The sequence below is a fragment of the Myotis myotis genome, unplaced genomic scaffold (genome assembly GCF_014108235.1).
Source record: "Myotis myotis isolate mMyoMyo1 unplaced genomic scaffold, mMyoMyo1.p scaffold_m19_p_20, whole genome shotgun sequence".
Lineage (NCBI taxonomy): Eukaryota > Metazoa > Chordata > Mammalia > Chiroptera > Vespertilionidae > Myotis > Myotis myotis.
Window position 1 is genome coordinate 15,770,800 of NW_023416325.1, and position 19,856 is coordinate 15,790,655.

At 44.9% G+C, this 19,856-nt stretch overlaps 1 protein-coding gene across 1 annotated transcript in view; it reads left to right on the forward strand.

Annotated features, from left to right (window-relative positions):
- CUX2 (cut like homeobox 2) overlaps positions 1–19,856 on the forward strand; it is a 121,131-nt gene that overhangs the window by 15,747 nt on the left and 85,528 nt on the right. The window lies entirely within an intron of this gene.

The window sequence follows — 19,856 nt, forward strand, 5'->3', positions numbered from 1 at the left end:
GGGGGTGTTGTCTGTTTAAAAGTGTGCGGGGTGACAGCTTTCTGCAAAAATGTTTCAGGGCAGAATGGGGGGGGATAAAAACCAATCTCCAAAGCCCTCCAGAATGCCTGCCTTCAGTCTCCTTGTTCCCTTCCACATCGGACAGGACCTAACCAGGGGTGTGCCCCCATCATTGGGTGAGGGAGGTTACCCAAGCAACTGAGCGCATAGGTTGGCGCCACTTGAAGTAATTAATTCCTCCAAACGGAGACCGCACTCGGGACCCCTTCCGCACTCAATCATACCTGAAGAGCAGGCTCCAGGTAAGTGTGGGTCTGAACAAATTAAGCATTCCCTTTTACTAGTACATACGGCCCGGCGGCCAGCATCCTGGTGTTGGGCACATGCATCCATCATCTTGGCTATCTCCAGTTGATCTCTCGTCCCAGAGCCATTAGCCCCAGTGTCCTTGATGGTGGAACAGCTGTAAACTCGAGACCGTTAGTGGGGTGACCAAGACCAACTACTCATTATTCAATGGGACAGAGACCAACGCTCAGCTGACAGAGCCAAGGCCTCCCGGTTCCCAGAAGCCAGCTCCTCTTGGAATAGGCAACTGCCGGCTAATTTTAGAACATTCAGAAATGGATGGAGAGGGAGGAGCTGGCAGCTTTGACTTTGGAGTCAGCCAAGGGGGTCCTGTGGGAATCGGAAGGTAGGCATTGATCCTCAGAGCAAGAGCGGGCAAAGAACATCTGCCCATGTTCCCACCCGGGGCAGATGTTCAAATGCCCCTTCAAGGTCACTCCAGGGGAACTGGTGAGGGTTGCTTTAAGCTCCCTGGAGGCAGAGAAGGGGTCATTCTTGTTCTGTAATAATCAGAATAATACCTGCCACTTATTCATCACCAATTGCCCCAGATCCTGTGCAGACGACTTCCAAATGCATCTTCCTCAACTGCCCGGTTGCCTTGCATGGTTGGAAATAATTATTCCTATTTGGCAGATACAGAAACTGAGGCTCACTGGCATTGAGCAGCTTGCCCAAGGTCACACAGCTAAGAAGTAGTGAGGCTGGAAGTCATCAGGTTGGTTTCTGGAGTTTGGGCTCTTAACCTCAATGGAGAATGTTCAGTAAATATCTGTTGAATGAATGAAAATGAATGAATGAATGAATGAATGAATGAATGAATGAATGAGGCACACATCTCCAGTGGGGACTCAGCTGGGCTCCAGGATAGCCAAGCATGTCAGGACTGGCCACCACTGCAAGGAAGAAAGAAGAAATCAGAAATAGAAATTTCAGTTACCTCCATAGGCAGGCCTGATGTTGGGGCCTCCAGGGCTACTGGAGGCAGCTCCAGCTTTGTCTTCCTGAGCATAGAGCTGTGCCCAGGCTCCAGTCCCCTCAGAGGAACTAGAGGAACTAGGAAGCTTCTGTGCTAAGGGTTGAGGGGTCTGGCAATAAGGAGAAGCAAAAAATGGGGTCTCAAGACAGGGTGAGCTCATTGGTCACTGGTCTTGGAGCCAGACAACCTTGGAGTGGTTAAGAATTAAACCCTGAAGGCAGGTATACCTTGGTTCAAACCCTGGGGTCGTCACATTCTTAGCTCTGTGTGACCTTGAACAAGCAGTTGAACCTCTCTGGGTCTCACTTTCCCAATCTGAAAATAGGCCTAATAATAGCACCTTTCTCTCAAGGTGACTGTCAGCCCATACACAGTGCCTGGCTCATGCTGTTTGGTGGCAGTGATCATTGGTTCAGGGCAGCGATTCTCAACCTGGGTTCTCACAGGGGTCGCCTACGACCATCAGAAAACACATATATAATTACATATTGTTTTTGTGATAAATCGCTATGCTTTAATTATGTTCAATTTGTAACAATGAAATTGGGGGTCACCACAACATGAAGAACTGTATTTTTTCCCCCAAGGGTTTGTATCTGTTTATATATATATATATATATATATATATATATATATATATATATATATATATATATTCTTTTATTGCTTGAAGTATTACAAAGAGTATTACATGTCTCCTTCCCCCCCCCCCCGACATTCCCCCGACCTCCCCTACCCCCCAGTGTCTTGTGTCCATTGGTTATGCTTATATGCATGCATACAAGTCCTTCGGTTGATCTCTTACCCCCCTCCCGCCCCCAAACCCTCCCCGGCTTTCCCGCTGTAGTTTGACAGTCTGTTTGAGGCAGCTCTGCCTCTGTATCTATTTTTGTTCACCAGTTTATAATGGTCTTTATTATCCATAAATGAGTGAGATCATGTGGTATTTTTCTTTCATTGACTGGCTTATTTCACTTAGCATAATGCTCTCTAGTTCCATCCATGCTGTTGCAAATGGTAAGAATTCCTTCTTTTTTACAGCACCATAGTATTCCATTGTGTAGATGTACCACAGTTTTCTAATCCATTCATCTGCTGATGGGCACTTAGGCTGTTTCCTGATCTTCACTATGGTAAATTGTGCTGCTATGAACATAGGGATGCATATATCCTTTCTGATTGGTGTTTCTGGTTTCTTGGGATATATTCCTAGAAGTGGGATCACTGGGTCAAATGGGAGCTCATTTTTAATGAAGAACTGTATTAAAGGGTCACGGCATTAGGAAGGTTGAGAACCACTGGTTTAGGGTATTCAGGGACACCCAGCACCCCTATGGACATTTGTAACAAACTCATGTAGAATTTTAGGCCAGGGAAAGAGGTGTCAGGTGACTTCTCTAAAATCACAGAGCAAGTCCTTGGCACATTCGACATCTTCCTTGTCACCCTCTTCTGGACACACTCCAGTTGTGCGTGTATCACCTCCTTTTCCCTTTCACATCCCTGCTGTCCTGACCCTCTGTTAAAAGTGTGGCTAATAGTCAAGGCATGGCTGTGGGGAGAAGCAGTCTTTCATGTGGTTGGTGGGAGTGACAATTAATGCAGTTCAGTTGGAGAGCAAGCAGGCAATATATATTACATTTATTCGTCACATCCTTTAGATGCATCCACACAGGGGCACCAAGATGAATATCTCAGCGCATTAGTGAAGGACCAGTAGTAGTAACAACAAAGTCTGGAAATAACCTGATTGTCCAATTGTTAGGGATTGGAAATAACCTAAGTGTCCAGGAACAAGGGATCAGATACATAAAATAAGGTACCTACACGCAGAATACTCTGTAAAAAGAAGACAGATACTCTTTATGTATTGATAAAAGAGCAGGCAAGATAAGTTGATGAATTCAGTGAAATGGCAAGTTGCAGAACATGGTATGTAGCAGGCTGTATTTGAGTAAAACAAGAGAAAGATTATGCTTATGTATTTGCCTGAATATGAATGAAATATCTTTGAAATGACACAGAATAATGTGAACACCTCTGGAGGAAAAAAAGATGTTTTAATGTTAAATCTTCCTGTGTTGTTGCAGTTTGTATCATATGTACTAGTATATATTACTTTAGCAGTGTAAAAATTTTGCTATTTAAGAAAAACTGGTATCTGTAACAACCTGGATTCTTAGAATCAGACTTGGGAGCAAATATTGCCTGTTACTTACTGGCTGCTGACTTTAGATAAGGAATAGGAACACTACACCTGTTTTCTTGTCTGTAAAATGGTGACTTTATGGGAGGGTGACAGGTGTCAGTGAGATTGTGCATGTAAACCAATAGAAGTTATTGTTAGCTGAAAGGAAGCAATGTTTATGGCAATGCTGGGCCCAGAGCCCTAGGTGGAATGCCCAGCTTGATTCTTTTTCTCTTTAAACCAGGTTTCAAAGCAATGAGTTGGTCCCCAGCCTCTTCCAAAGTGACAAATGAAGTGTTTTGGGGGTGGGTTTGGTTTTGTTTCTTTGAGTGTTTTTTAAAATATTATTATGGGATTAAAACCTCTTTGATGAATTTCAGTCCATGAAAATTACTTAACTTTTTGGATGCTCAGATCGTCCCACTTCTCACCCATGGGAGTCCCTTCAATCTGGCCCTTGGGGTCTTGACAGTTTCCTCACCTGCCATGAGGGATTCGCAGTCCATTTTTACAGTTCCCTTGAGGCAGGTGGGCAGGATAGGTGTTGGCAATGTGGAGCAGGGTATACGCAGGCCCAGCTTCAGTGTCCAATTCTGCCCATTTCTTGGCACTATGCTGAGCCTCTCTTAAGCCTCAGTTTATGCATCTATAAAATGGGGTTAATAACAGTGACAAACTGCAGTTAATGATAAGTGACATTATATATGTATAGCCTTTAGCACAGGGCTTTGCACACAGTAATTGGTTAATAAATAAGATGACCTGTGGAAACACCTTGCACAGTGCCTAGTTTGTAGGGAGAGCTCAACAAATACATATTCCTTTCTTCCCTTTTCGATGGAAAGTTTCAAAGGGTCTTTTGGTCCTCCCAACCCTCAAAGCTGAGGAGGGTTTCTCAAAGGACATAGTCAAAGATCTCATCCATGTCACGCTTTCTAATGAACCTTTTTTACTGAAAATGCTAGCCAGAGAAAGAGATCAAATTATTTTTAGAAGTTGTTGTCCCACTCCCTAAGACAACATACTATGTCCAGGGCTGAGCCGCAGGGGAGGCTGGGGCCACTGAAAGCCATTTCCAATCCTTCTCAGGAGGCCCACGTGACCCCCAATCCTTACCCAAAATCCCCTTGGTGACATCACCTACACCTCCCATGACAAAGCTGCCCGCTGGTTCAGGTCAACTGAGGGGCCTGGGTCCCTCAAAAAACTGGATTGGCAAGGCTGCTGGTCACCCCACAACCTAAAAGCCATCGATCAGATATTTTCCCTGAATCACTGTTTTTAAACTTGGCCCTTCTGTCTCATTTTCTTACGTCCCTCAAGGACATATTTTCAAAACCTTAAGTGGGCCAGCTAGACTGTGGCACAGCCATTAAAATCAGTAACAACTGAGCATCAGGAGGCGCTCAGGAATGCTTTGTAAAAATGTCTTTGGGTGCTTGAGCCTACCTCTTGCCTTGTTCCTGCAGCAGTATTTATTGAACACCTACTGTGTGCACTTTTTTGAATGGATGTTCTACTTCAACAAATAGGTTACTAATACGAAGTATCCATAACATCAGAAAGTAAGGAACAGGTGAGAAATGGTAGCCCAGGAAGAGGATTATGGTGCATGGAGGAGAAGCAGTGGGAGGGAAGGCCAGCTCTTTTCCTTCTGCCCAAGAAGCCAGGCTACTGTGTGTGTCAGATGCTGTCACAAGCCTAGGACACAATAGTGAACAAGACAGACACAGATCCTGCTATCAACATTGAGCAGGGGAGACAGCAAGAAGCAAGCAAACAGAGGTGTATCCGGATGCTTCTGAAGGAAGCCACCAGTGCCCAGGAGAGAATAAGAGCAGGGCCCCATGTAGGCTTCATGGTCAGAGAAGACCTGAAGGAGAAGTTATAGGAAAATCTAGGGGAAGAGAGGTCCAGAGGAGGGAAACAGCAGCTGCAAAAGCCCTGAGGTAATCAAATGCTTGACCAAGGAAAGTCAGTGTGGCTGGAACACAAAGAGCAGGAGGCATGGTCACCAGCAGAGAGGTGGCAAAGCCAGATCACACCCAGATTCCTGGCCCTAGGCAGAATCTGGGACATCAGCCTCAAGAGCGGTGGGAAATCACGGAAGAGTTTTCGGCCTGCGAGTGGTGTTATCTGATTCACATTAGTGAAAGCACCCTTGGGTGCTGTGGCAGAACACATTGTTGGGAGGTAGGAGCAGCAGGAAGAGGCGTGCCTGGCTACTGCACCAGTCCAGGTGAGCAATGAGGGGGGCTTGGTGGCAATGGAGATGGCAAAATGCAGGCAGATTCTAGAGTACTTTGGACAGAAGGAAAAGAGCTGGCTCTCCCTCCCCCAACTCTCCCCTACCCTACTCCCCCAGAACAGTCATTTGGAGAAGTGTACACATCCCAAAGGTAGAGCTTGTCAAATTGCCACAACTGAACACACCCATGAATCAGCACTGAGATCAAGAAATGGACCTGGCGCCCTAACCGGTTTGGCTCAGTGGATAGAGCATCAGCCTGCGGAATGAAAGGTCCCAGGTTCAATTCCGGTCAAGGGCATGTACCTTGGCTGCGGGCACATCCCCAGTAGGAGGTGTGTAGGAGGCAGCTAATCGATGTTTCTTTCTCCTCGATGTTTCTAACTCTCTATCCCTCTCCCTTCCTCTCTGTAAAAAATCAATAAAATATATTTTTTTTAAAAAAGAAAGAAAGAAATGGACCTGGCTCTGGCCAAGTGGCTCGGTTGGTTGGAGCATGTTACAGGTTCAAACCAAATGTTACAGGTTTGATTCCCAGTCAGGACACATACGGGGGTCAACCAATCAATGTTTCTCTTTCACATCGATGTCTCTCTCCCTCCCTCCCTCCCTCCCTTCCTTCCTCCCCTCCTCTCTCTCTCAAGTCAATTAAAACAAAACATATCTTCAGGTGAGGTTTTAAAAAAAGCCATTCCCAGCCACCCAGAAGCATCTCTTGTATACCTTTCAGTGTCCCCCTCCCAAAGATACAACCACTCTCCTGACTTCTGACTCTATTGATTCATTTCCTGTTTTCGTGCCTTATGTAAATGAAATCATCAAATGTATACTCTTTTGCATCTGGCTTCTTTTGCTCGATGTTACATTTGTAAGATTTATCAATATTGTTGTTTGTTGCTGTAGTTCATTCATGCTCGTGTCTGTACTATAGTATTCCACTGGGTGAACATGTCACAAATTTATTTATCCATTCTACTGTTAATGGGCATTTGGGTTGTTTCCAGTGTGGGGCTTTTATGAATAGTGCTTCTAAGAACATTCCAGACCAGTGCTTCTCAAACTTTAATGTACTCATGAATCACCTGGAGATCTTATTACGGTACAGACCCCAATGGAGTAGATCTGGGGTGAGTCCTCAGTTCTGGCATTTCTCACAAGTTCTCAGATGAAGCTGATGCTGCTAGCCCATGACCATGCTTTGAATAGTGAGCTCTATTTTGGTGAACATATTTCTTGGGGTGGGTACCTAGAAGTGGAATTGCTGGAACATACATAGGTCGGCATATCTTTCGCTTTAGTAGAAACTGCCAAGTTGTTTCCCCAAAACCATTTGACACCCCCACCAGTGGTATATGAGAGTTCCAGTTGCCCCACATCCTCGCCAACACTTGATATTATCTCTTTCATGGTAGCCATTCTGATGGGTATGTAGAGGTATCCAGTTGTGATTTAAATTTGCATTTCCCTGATGACAGTGAGATTGAGCATCTTCTCTTGTGCTCATGGCTATTAGGATCTCCTCTTTGAGGAGGTGCTGGTTCAAGTCGCTCACCCATTTTTCTGTTAGGTAGTCTCTTTTTAAAAAGAAGTTTTAGACATTCTTGATTCTGGACACAATCCTTTCTTAGGTAAACTGCACATTCCTTCTTCCACTCTGTGGCCTTGCCTTTGTACTCTTAATTTCACCTGTTCTTTTTAATTCAACGGTTAATGCTTAAGACTTAAGAGGGGGTGAGGACAGAGCCCCATTTTGCCCATCATAACTAACTCAGAGACTGTCACCAGAAGGATTATTCCCTCAGCTTCTTGCTCACTTACATATTCACACTCGTCACTCACCTTTCAAAGAGAGGCTTTTCCGCAGTTCATGGTGGACATTCCTCCACCTACAAGCTGCTCAGGCCATAGCATCCACTTAACCCTGATATTCCTTTGACATCTTTCCACCTCTGATAGTTTTGGACCAGTCTATTAGGTCATCTTTCCTGGACACCAGGTAAACACCTGACATTATTGTCAGTGCCACAGATCCCTTGTATATTCCCAAAGGCACACCTCTGAGCATGGTTGATCCCAGGCCTGCAGGCTGGAGGAGCGAAGGCCAAAGAGGGGCAAGCAGGCTGCCTATGTTCATGTGCGCCTGATTTAATTCTCCACATTTTATAAGTGTACAAAAAGGTCCTGAGACAACAAAGGTTTGTGCTGTGTTAAATGAAAATAGTAAATGAATGAGTGAAATAAGAATGAGTAGATGAGTCAATGAGTGAGTGAATGAATGAATGAAGTGTGTGCTAAGGAGTTTCGACCTGGCTTGTCTTTAAGGGATGGCAGTTGGAGGACAGCATTCTTTTCTCCATGTGGAGACTAGGTTGAGTGACGCAGGAGGAACAAAGGAGGTGAAAGGTGGTAAGGATTACCCAGGACCCCGATCATTGTCTCCAAATAGGCTTTGACCAGCACAAGAGTCTCTGACATAGCCACCGATTGACTATCCCAAGGTGTTTTCTACAGTGGAACAATTTGAAATAATTAAAACTTCACAAAATGTCTTTAAACATGCTGATAATGGACATAAGAAAACACTTGTAAAGTGTAATCAGTTATTAGCAGCTGATCAATTATCTACATGGATAGCTGTTGAGGAGGGGGGACAAAGAGAAGCAATAATAAGCCCCTTGATTAACTAATTTGAATATCTTTGGAGAACAAATTCTGAAATTTCTTTCTATTTTCTTTCCTGCTATTATAACACCAAGCCGAACATCTGCTGGAAAAAGGAGGAATAGAAATGGTAATGAGCATTATGTTGCGAACTGGCTCCTTGTCTGGGATCCTGGGAGAAACGAACTGGAGGTGTGGGGGTGGTCGACCAGCTGGCCTGGGGACCTGATGCTGGCTGCAAGGCAGTTAGCTCTGCCCCCCACCATAGGCGGGCACAGGTTGGGGTGCCCATCTGGGAAACAGCACAGATCCTTTTGAAGACCTTCTAGGGCCAGCTGGACCTGCAGCAGTGCCAGGATGGAGTGGACAGTGAGAGAAACCTACATTCTGGTTCTTAGCCTTGGGCTCCTCCCCAACCTCTCTGGGAGCTAGATTTATAAAAGGTGGAGGTGATGAATCTAGAATGTTAAGGACCCCCACATCTCTAGGGGGTCTCTCATCCCACGGACAGCATGGATGTTGTATCAGTGGTCATCTAGCTTGTTTTCATCTCGTGGTTAAAGCAAGGCTCTGGCTTAAACCAGCTGTACCACCTCAGCTGCGTAACCTTGGGCCTTAACCTCTCTGTGCCTCAATGTGCTCCTCTATATAAGGGAAATTATAACAGTGCCCACCTCAGAGAATTGTTTTAGCTCAAGTTCATGTACATCATAAGCACACTGTAAATAGAAGCCATCATTATTATTATTCCCTCCATCCTGTGTAATTAACAAGTTAGACTGGAGTCTGCAAACTGGCAGCCCAGGGTCCAAATCCCCCAGTAAATCTGTTTTGTTTGGCACAGACTGCATTGTTGATTTTTTTTTTCTGAATTTGTTGCCAACAATTAAAACATTGGGAGATTTTCAAATTAAAAATCCGGATTTGGACTTTTCTGTAGAATGAGATCCTCCAACACTACTGGGCCTGAAATCCTCTGTGGCACCAGTTGCTGTCCACTTTCAACGGGACACTTGTCTCCTATTCATGCCCACCCTTGATATCACCTGCCAGGCCCAGGCCCTCACCTGTAAGCCCCATGAGGTCTGCTGGGAATAGGTCAGCCTAGATCCCTGATGTAAGTGCTTAAAGCACATTTGAATGACTTAATGGGGCAGATCACCCTCTGCACCTAAGTTGGTCTTGCCTGAGAGAGGGCTGCAAACTCCAGCTTTGGTTGATCTGCTCTTTGAGTCCCCCTCCCTATATTTCCCCCAACTCCTGGAGAAAATTCTGTTTCTGCCTGCTCCCTCACTGTCCTCTCCCCCTGTCTTCCCCGCCTCCCCTACATGAGATGTTCTGCAGGCTCACACACAAGGGTATTGAAATGCTTCACTGAGTAGCTGGTCTGAGGCTCGATGTGCCAGCGCATACCATCCCATGGCCAGTACCTGCAGCCACTGGTCTAATTCATCTCATTCAGACAAGACCTTCTTTATATTTAATTTGAAGCTGTTATATATATTTTTTAAAATGTCTGAAACCACCTTTAAAATTTCTCCCTCCTCCCACCCAACAACTTTTTCCCCTCCCCTGACTGTTCCATTGCTTAAAAATGGCTTAACCAATTTAGGTTATTTTTAGAAAAATGCCTGGCATGTTGGCTGACAACCTGTATTCTAAATTTCAACCTGATACAGAAAAGACAGTTTATAAACCTCTAGAAAAAAAAAGGAAAAAAATACTGCTTCAGGATAGAACTCATCTGAAACTGACCCCATGGGTTCTGGCCAGCAGGACATCAGGTGACACAAGGAATGGGTACCAGCCACCAGCTCGTGATTTCAAGGGCACAGAATAAAATTTGTTCTTCTGAGCTTTCACCAGCACCTTTGGGAAACCTGGATACAGTATCCTATGGACTGTGAGAGGAAGGACAGGTAGACACTGGTTTAAACCCTGGTTCTGCCACACTCTGTGTCCTCGAGCCAGGGAAGTACCCTCTCTGAGTCCTCAGTTTTGCCATCTGTGACATGGGGATACTAGTTACCACTTTAGGAAAAATGCTGACCATGGAGTCTGATGGGCAATGATGCACCCAGTGACTTATCCATAAAAGTTTGATAGTATCATGACGGTCCAATGGAAAGACAGAAGGCTCTGAAAAGAAAGCTAACATGGATTATAAATGGCAGCTGAGCATAGTTTTCCCTACCTCCTGATTTCTTTTAAGATTTTAAAAACAGCTCTATGGAGGTATAATTACATATGGTAAAATTCACCTAAGGTACATGTACAATTCACTGTTTTTTAATATTTATGGAACTCTGTAACCATCACCACAATTCAGTTTTAAAACGTTTTCATTACCCCAAAAAAAGATCTTTTGTGCCCATTTACAGTTACTTCCTGAATCCACTCATAGCCCCAGGATACCACAAATCTACTTTGTATGTCTCTAGGTTTTCTGGTCATCTATACCAGGGGTCCTCAAACTTTTTAAACAGAGGGCCAGTTCACTGTCCCTCAGACTGTTGGAGGGCCGGACTATAGTTTTAAAAAAAACTATGAACAAATTCCTATGCACACTGCACATATCTTATTTTGAAGTAAAAAAAACAAAACGGGAACAAATACAATATTTGTATTTGCATGTGGCCCGCAGGCCATAGTTTGAGGACCCCTGATCTATACTAATAAAAGGGTAATATGCTAATTAGACTGGACATCTTCCAGACAAAGCCACGGTGGCGGGGGCTGAGACAGAGGCGGTTAGGGTCAATCAGGCTGGCAGGGGAGGGCAGTTAGGGGGCGATCAGGCCGGCGGGGAAGCAGTTAGGGGATGATCAGGCTGGCAGGCAGAGGTAGTTAGGGTAATCAGGCTGGCAGGGGAGCAGTTAGGGGCATCAGGCCGGCAGGCAGAGGTGGTTAGGGGTGATCAGGCAGGCAGGCAGGCGAGTGGTTAGGAGCCAGTGGTCCCGGATTGTGAGAGGGATGTCCAACTGCTGGTTTTGGGATCGGGCCTAAACCAGCAGTTGGACATCACCCGAGGTGTTCCAGATTGGAGAGAGTGCAGGCCGGGCTGAGGGACCCCCCCACCATGCACAAATTTCATGCACCAGGCCTCTAGTTTCATATCAATGGGATCATGCAATATGTGGTCTTTTATGTCAGCTTCTTTCACGTGGTATTGTTTCCAAGATTCATCCATGTTGTAACAGTTCTGAGTATTTTTGTTCTTTTTAAATATATTTTTATTGATTTCAGAGAGGAAGGGAGAGGGAGAGAGAGAGAGAAACATCAATGATGAGAGAGAATCATTGATCAGCTGCCTCCTGCACACCCCACACTGGGGATCGAGCCCACAACCTGGGCGTGTGCCCTGACCAAGAATCGAACTGTGACCTCCTGGTTCATAGGTCGATGCTCAACTACTGAGACACGCTGACCGGGCTATTGCTAAATAATATTACATTATATATTTTGCTTCTTCATCAGTTGATGAAAATTTGGGGTATTTCTACTTTTTGGCTATTATGAATAGTGCTGCTATGAACATGCACATATAGGTCTTTGTATGAACACATATTTTCAATAATCTTGGGTAAGGAGTGAAGTTGCTGAATCATAAGGCAAATTTATATTTAACTTTTTAAGTAACTGCCAAACTGTCTTCCAAAGTAGCTATACCATTTTGCATTCCCACCAGCAATATATTGGTGCTCCAGTTGCTGTGCATCCTCACCAGCATTTAGTCGTATCTTCTTGAGATTTGAGTATGCATTTTTGGCCCCTGGCTTCAATCAGGGTTTGGTCTGGGAATTCTGGGAGCTTGAAGAGGTGAATGACAGGCAAGAGATATGTGACACATGGTACACGTCTTAGATGTTGTAGAGCAATGCTGTCCAATAGAACTTTTTGTGGTAATGTCAATGATGTATATCTGAAGTATCCAATGTGATGGCCACTAGCTTCTGAGGTTATTACGCACATTGAAATATGGCCTACGAGACTTGGGAACTGGATTTATAATTGTATTTCACTTAAATTAATTTAGATGTACTAAATTTAAATAACCACACAAGGTAAGTGTTTACCATATTGGACAGTGCAGTCCTGGAAGTTCAAGATCACTGCTCAGTATGTTCAAGGTTCTTGATGAATCTTTCTGAGGATTGATCAGATTTCAACTCTTTTCTTCACAGATAGCTGGGGTAAACATGTGGCTTGGGGGTTACAGGTCTGCATCTGTCCTAGAATATCTCATCCAGAGTACGGTGCTTCAGGGTGGAGAGAAAAGTGCCAGAAGTTGCAAATCTGGGGACTTAGGTGGAGCTATGCTTGTAGGGTCAGGAGAAGAGCGTGGATGGGTTCTGGAACCAGTAGACCCAGGTTGAAATCTCAGCCCTGTTACTTATCAAGTCTGTGACCTGGGACAGGTGCCCTGTCCTCTCTGAGCCTGTTTCCTCATCTATAGAACGGATTGGTAATATTGCTTTCAAAAGACATTGTAAGGCTCAGAGAAGAATGACTATAAATTCCTTAGCACGGTGTCTGTCAGTTAGTACATGCAGAAAACTATCAGCTTCTGTTATTATCTTTATTGTTGTTATTCTGCCCAGTCCCAGAACTATATAAATCGCATGTAACTCCAATAACAAGAGAGTGACCTTGTTTACTGTGCCACTGCTGGATTCCCAGCTCCTGGAACAGCACCTAGCACAGAATAAGCACTCAAATAAATGCTTACTTGATGAATAAGTGAATGAATGAATGCTTGACGTGCCTACCCTCCCTCCCTTTTAACAGAGGAAGATGAAGAGCACAGAGTAGTTGCCCAGCTGGACCAGATGTGTTAGCCCTAAGAAGGTGCACAAGTGACCCCCAGCCCCTCACCTGACACCCACCAGAGTGGGAGCTACTTTGTTTTCTTGGTACCGCGAGGTTTTACATTCTGAGAACTCCAGGATATAAAAGAGCAGTCAAAAGCAGGAGGAAGTAATTGGATGTGGCTCCCAGTTTGTGGCAAGATAACTAGGTGTTTGATTGGCATCCTCTCTCAAGGACAGCCTCCTGCAGCAGGACAGGGGAGGTTTTCCTGCCTGATGCTTGAGGGAGGGAGGTGGGCCCTGGAGGTGTGGGGCAAAGCACTGAGTTGGGGGCAACTGCAGGGGGTAGGGGTTTGGAGCACAAGTTGGACAGCCCATCTTTTATTTGTTCATTTATTCATCATTCATTCATTCAACAAGTATTGAGCACCCACCGTGTGGCAAGCATTGGAGTTAGACACATCAGTGACCCAGACAAACAAAGTCTATGTCCTTATGGAGCTGACATTGGAGGAGGGCAGGCAGTGGATCTTACAATAAACAAATAGAAATGTAACTACATAATATGTCGATGACAGTGCCATGGAGAGAAATAAGCAGAGAGTGACAGTTGTGGTAGGGAAGAGATGCGTGGAGTTTTAAATACGACAGGCCTCTGTGAGAAGATAATATAAGAGCTAAGATCCAGAGGAGGCCAGGGGCAAACTCATATGGAATTCAGGGGCACGAGGAAGCATTTCCGGCAGAGGGGGTTGCCAGCGCAAAGGCGCTGTGGAGGAATGTGCTTGATGTGTTCAGGAGCCAGCAAGGACCCGTGTGACTGGAAGAGAGTGAGGGAGGGAAGAATGGAAGAAAGGAAAGCCAGAGATAAATCACATGGAGCTTTGATGTCATGGTAAGCACTTTGGCCTTGATGCTGAGTCAGGTGGGAATCACTGGAGGGTTTGAACAGAGGAGAGACAGGATGTGACTTAGGTTTAACAAGATCCCTCTGGCTGCTTGGTGAGGAAGAGACTGTAGGAAGGTAAGGGGGTGGCAGTGGAGAACCCAGTGAGGAGGCTTCTGTGGTCACCCAGGCAGGTGATGACAGTGGTCTGGCCAGGGTGGCAGCAGTAGAGAAGATGATAAATGGGTGAATCAAGCTGACAAGATGGGCTGATTAGAGCAATGTTCCCACTGCAGCCTAGGGTCTGAGGGTTGGCAGTGGCCCCAGCCCACGCTCCAGACTTGGACCTGCTGCCCTTCTAGACACCTGCTGATGAAGCCTGGACCCTCTCCTGGTCACAAGATTTTCATCCTGCCCTCACTGCTGAGAGGGAGGATTGCCATGACTCCATTTAACAGTGGTGATAGTTAGATACAGAGAAGCCAAGGGTCTGCCCAAGCTCATGGAACCAGTAAGCAAGAGCATCAAGACTTTAACCTGCTCTTTCTGCCAAATGCCGGCTCTTGGCCTGCCTCCAACTAAAAGCAAATTGCTGCCTGGATTTTCTGGAAGCCAGAGCTGTGGGAGCTTCTAGGAGGGCTTGATGAAGCACAGCTTTAATTGTCTATGTGCTCTATGTGATCAAACACTTTATGTGGGCAGGACCTGAGTCTGGCTTGTCCTGGTAACATTGTAGGCGCTTAAACAATAGTTGAGTGAATGAATGAGTGGGTGGGTAGGTGTGTGGATGGATGGATGGATGGATGATGGATTGATGGATAGACAGATGGACAGACTGACTAGGCCCAGCCATGCTCCTGTTCTTCAGGCCACATGAGTCCTTGGTGAGGACAGACAGGTTGGGAAATGTTGCCGTAGCAGTATCTGGAGGAAAGAACCCAGAAAGACATAGGTTCAATCCCCATATCACTTTCCAGCTCTGTGACCTTGGCGAGTGGCTTCGTCTTTGCAGGTACCATGTGTAAATGGTATCTGCATCAAAGGATCATTCATTTGCTCCATCAACAGATGTTCTAGAGAATCCAATGCAAGCCAAGTATTGTTGGGAGAATTAAATGAACTTTTGTGTGCCCGTTAGCATGGATGGAGTATACATAATAAGCCCTCTTTGGGACAGTTATTATTTAAAGTTTGCTAAGAAGTTGTTGGCTATCTCACCCACACCCAGGCCTCAATGTTGGGCTCTTTGACCTGAGTGTGAACTGTCTATCACCTGGGCCCAGCTGATGGAATAAAGTAAAGCCAGCTCAGCTCGGCTGGGAACTATTTCTCATAGGCACCTCCTCTTGCCCTGGCCTCAGATAATTGGCCCAATACATCTTGGCATCTGAAATTTACATACGGTGCAGGGAGTGATGGATGGCTCTAGCAACCCAGACTGTCTCTCAGCGCTGCTCAGTTATCCATCTCAGTGGGCTGCGGAACCATCCATCTTGTCTTGTCTCCTTGCTCGTGGCAGGCTAGCATGTGCCCTCCATCCCAGGTCATCTCCCCAGTTCCCTTCCAGAGCCAGCCTCTGAGGCCCTTCTGAAGGCAACACTTACATCATGCCCCACAGCGTCCCCCGGAACTCTCCTCCTCAGTGTTTGCCTGGTATTCTGATAGCAAAACCCTGAATGGCTCCATGGACCTGAGATGCAAAAGGGGCCCCACCTTGCTGCTGCCACAAAGGATTTCTCGTGCTTATATCTACTAACAGTCATTCATTCAAAAATGTGCATTGAGGGCCTACAATGCACCTGGCATTCCATTGGAGTGTGAACACTGAAGACACTAAGCACTTTACCTACTTACAATCTGGTTCTCAAGGGGTGCTCATAATAACACTATGGGCATAAATTTTTATCCCCATTTTACAGACACAGAAATTGAGGTTGAGTCATGTGTCAACGCTAGAATCTGGACAGATCTATGGTCTCCGAACCATGTCATTGTTCCTCAGACAGACCAGATTCTTTCAGAGCTTCTGACACATAGCATTCATTTATTCATTCATTTGACCAACAAACATTTCTAGAGTGCCTACTATGTATCATGAACTGTTCTAGGCACTGAGTATGTAATAATAATGGAAGGACCAAAATAAGTAAATAAAGTGTATAGTGTGTTTAATAGTGTTACATATTAAGGAGAAGAAAACTAAAGACAGGAATAGGAAGACCAGTTAGGAGGCTGTTGCAGTTATCCCATTCCCTCTGCCTGGATGTCTGGCTTCTTTGTCTGACACAATCATCCTTCTGGTCCCAGGTCAAATGTTCCCACCTTGGTGGCCCTTTCCCCCAATCACAGATCACCTTGCTCTCTGTGTTCCTTTCATACTTTATTTTTACTTTTTATATCATACTTAGGCACACAGTATTAAGGTTGACTCATCTGTCTTCTCCACTGCACTGTGAACTACTCAAAGACAAGGACTGAGTTGGTTGATTTCCATATACCAGTGCCTAGCACTGTCCTGGCACAGAATTTGGGCTCAGTAATTAGTTGGATACATGATTGGATGGGGATGGATGGATGGATGGATGGATGGATGGATGGATGGATGACTAATTGATGACTAGTAGAGTGATTGGATAGAGGTGTTGGGTGATCAGTTGGATGAGTAGATGAATGGATGATTAGTTGGAAAATTAATGCTCTGTTAAATAAATGGATGACTGGTTGGATAGATAGATGGATGATTGGATGAGTAGATAAATAAATGGTTGGTTAGGTGATTGGGTGGAGGTCAAAGAACTTCCAGCCTGGGCAGCTCCTTAGTGGGTACTGGCAGCCCCTGCTCAAGTTGGGAACTACACAGTGATTTAATTAGAAGAGGTGGGTAAAACTCTACCTCTCTCCCTTGCCCCATCAGTTTCCATACCCATCTCAAATATAGGAGATATATTAGGGTTTCACACTCCTCCAAGCCTGCATTGGAGTTAATGTCTCAACATGATGGCTTTTTCCCCCTTTTACCAGAATTATTTATGCCCTAACTTGTCTACTTTGATTTGTGAACTCCAAGAACATATAGCAGTATCTGATTCATCATTGCCATCTCTTTTATCTAATATCTAGCACACCAAAGATGTGCCAGGTGGATGGATGATGAATGGAGGATGGATGGATGGATGGATGGGTAGATGGGTGGCTAAGGGCCTAACATCTCTGGTTGCATCTCCCAAGTTGTTTTCTATAAACAATTTCTGTGTAAGATTTCACTTGAAGAAAAGGTTCTAGGGATTTAAAAAATAAAATCTGAGGGCAAATATCAGAAAGGGTTATTAACAGGGTCATGAATGAGATACCCAGGCTTAGAGGGGAGGTTCGAGGAAGTCTTCCTGGAAGAGGGGCCATTTAACCACGACAAAAGGATGACTAAGATCAGCTGCAAATATAGAATGAGATCATCTGGATTGAGGGCTGAAGTCTGTGGAGCCATGAAGAAGGGAGACCTCAGTGCATTTGGATTTCTCTACAAGGAATTCAATCTGGTTGGGAAGGAGAAAATGGGAGGGGCTAGCAGGGATCCAGTGATGCCTAAATCAGAAGTGTGAAAATTGTCCTAGGGTAGTGAAGAGCCATAAGTGGTTTTTGAGCAGGGAAGGGACATAATGAGGAAGACTTTATGTTCCTTCATGAATCTCTTAAAAGCATGAAAACACCTGAATTCCTCACTTCCATAACCCTGATCCCTAACAATTTCTGCATTTTTTTGAAAGGCCTTTTCTTAGAGTTGATATTAGGGGGATGTGTCTGAGTGTGAGTCTTCAGAGCTGAGCAGAGTGGGGGAACTGACATGAACATACACAACTCAGACTGTGTCTTATGTGTGTCTCCCCTATAAGAACAGTGTCTAGCTCAAAACTTTGTACATAGGTGACATTTTGGGATTGGCTGTTAAATTTCTTCAAAAGTAAGTATTCTTGTGAGATTCCCAATCCTTCCTGGTTGAACTAAGATTGTTTAACTTGCCTCCCCATAGGTAACTAACAGTTTTCCTTCCCCACCCAAAACCCACCCTCCCCTCTTAGGAAATCCAACCTCTTAATCAGCTCTGTGGCGGGGGCAGTAGCCTAAGTTGTCCCTGTTTGCTCATCTTTAAAGTGGGAGAATTGGATTGTGCTAGTGTTTGCTAAAGTGTGGAGCATGCACCCGCTGATGGGACATGAGATGATCATTATCAGTAACTAGACCTGCCTTTAGAAAGGATTGACTCATGTCAGGAGGAGCAGTTGGTTATCCATCCTCAGTGCCCTTCCATTCTTTCTCATTCTGACAATAGAATAAGAATTACCTTTAAGCAGTACTCACTAGAAGGGGGCATGAGGGAGCCTTCTGAGGTACTAGGAATGTGAACATTCTATACCTTAATCTGGGCAGTGGTTACAAGGGTGTAAAAATTCTATCTTAAAATTGAACTTAAAGTTATGCATGTCTCATTCAAAAAGAAATAGGAGTCGATTGAACATGTAAATATTAAGTAAATAGAAATTCATGTTGAATATCAATATGACAAAATTCGTGCAGCAGGAGAGGTATGTGTGGTTGAAGTTTGGACAGTGATGGACCGGACAACTCAGAGGTTTCTTCTTGCTCAGACGTTCTGAAACTCTAAGTCCCAAGGTGGCCTAGCACCCTGATGATGGCAGACCCTAGAGAGTGAGGGGTATTGTCTGGGCAGTGGGCACTTACAGTGGGCTAGCAGCACAGCTGTTTAGCTGCTCCTGGTCCTGGGTGCAGCGCAATCCCAGCTTCCTTTCTCTCTGCACATTGGCTGGAGCCTCAGCTGCATCTATCATCTGCTTCAAGCTCATTAAAATTATTTCTTTTTAGTTGCAAATGGGCTGTTTATGATGATCATTATTTGAATGGTCTGCGCCGGGCTCCGGGCTGTCTGTCTGCTGCTGATGGCCTGTTAATCAGATGAGTCTCCACCCTGCCTGGGCCTGGCCCAAAAGTCTAGGGCTGTGTTAATCATGGCTCCCTGAGGGTGGGGGGTGGGGAATGGGGGCTGGGGTGGGAGAAGATCCTGAATTCTGCTTGATCATCAAAGGGGAGGCTAGTTGTGTATGTGCGCCATGGTTCAGACACTCATTTCTAAAACTCCACTTCAGACCAGTTCTGGTTTATGTGGATGAGAGTTTTTTCTGTTTCTTCAAAATACAGTGCTGTGAGCTTTATTATTTTAAATGTGTTTATTTTTAAAGACTTGTCAATTCTGTCACTGGCCCACTTGCCTTTGTTGATGTTCAGATATACTATCTTTTCGGGTGGAAGAGAGAGGTTGCTTTTTAATGCCTTTGCTTAATACAGTAAAACTTGGCAATGTTCTGTCGGTCTCAACGATTTTACTTCTCTTTTTTTGTGAGATTTTTACTGCCCTGTGAAATCTAAGACTGTTAGAATCACTGGTCTAGTGGAGTGTTTTCTGAGCTCTGTTTATCTAAATATAAGATTAATATCAGCCAACGTTTATTGAACACGTAGTACTGTGCTTGATGCTTTTCACATTTGTAGCATTTAAAACAAGTTCCCTGAACATCTCCCAGCTAGTGGGGAAGTGGAGTAGAAGCCCTGTAAAGACCAGGCCATTACAGATTTGCCTTTATAATCCACCAAGAAGATAATTCACACTTGAATTATTAGAATAGACTGATTTATTTATTAGTCCCTGCTTGTATCACCTAACAGAC